An 864-nucleotide genomic window follows, 5' to 3' on the forward strand; every position below is an offset into this window, starting at 1 on the left:
TCAGAAGCCGTTACGCTGTGTTTATTTATTTGCCCCGGGTCACCTCCTCCTCCTCCAATTACCTCCCATTTCGATGATTGTCCGGTCTCAGAGATCGCCATGATAAGGGCGCCAATTAGCCAGTTCCTCCGCTGCCCCTGAAATGCCCGGGGCCGCCCCACCCCAGCTCTGTGCTGTTGAGGGATTCTTCCGCAACCCACCCGCGTTACCAGCCCGGGCCAACAACAAACAGACGCGGACTAACAGCAGCAGATTAGCCCAGAGGATGTCCGTGTCGGTGAATACAAGAATGGACCTATGGAATTCTATAGGACAGGCCTGTGCCAGCGGGGACCGCGCGCCCAAGTGGCGCCGAATGAACTCAGCAGAAAACTCCGTCCGAAGCATGTCCGGTGAAAAGCCACGCGCCCAGGCCTGGCACTGCCGGTGCACTCTGGTGCTTGTAGTCCTGGTTTTACAATGGGGACAGTGCAAGTACCAGATTGTAAAGTAAAATCAGGGCTGCACGAGCTACTTTTACCTGAAACTTGGAGAGATCCACGCACTGACAGATGTGGATCGAAGCTGGTGTTTGCAACCAAGCTGCAGTGAGCAGTTTACTCACGCACGAGGAACATTTTTATTGTATGGAGAGCACCTCAAACTCGAAGCGCTGTACACAGAATAACATTTAGCACGGGGTCCCTTTCCCCTGATTACAAAACTGTCGCACAACGCAGCTCTGCACCCAAGCTGCTATGCTGCGTTGCATGACAGGGAGAAAGCAGGAACGCCAAATCTACAGAGATGCAGTGCTTTAAATGGGCCGGTACTGTTCGGTACGGAGTACCAGCACTTTTTTATTTTGAGAGGGAGAGCACTGGC

Source organism: Triturus cristatus, chromosome 7 (genome assembly GCF_964204655.1).
Source record: "Triturus cristatus chromosome 7, aTriCri1.1, whole genome shotgun sequence".
NCBI classification, from domain to species: Eukaryota; Metazoa; Chordata; class Amphibia; order Caudata; family Salamandridae; genus Triturus; species Triturus cristatus.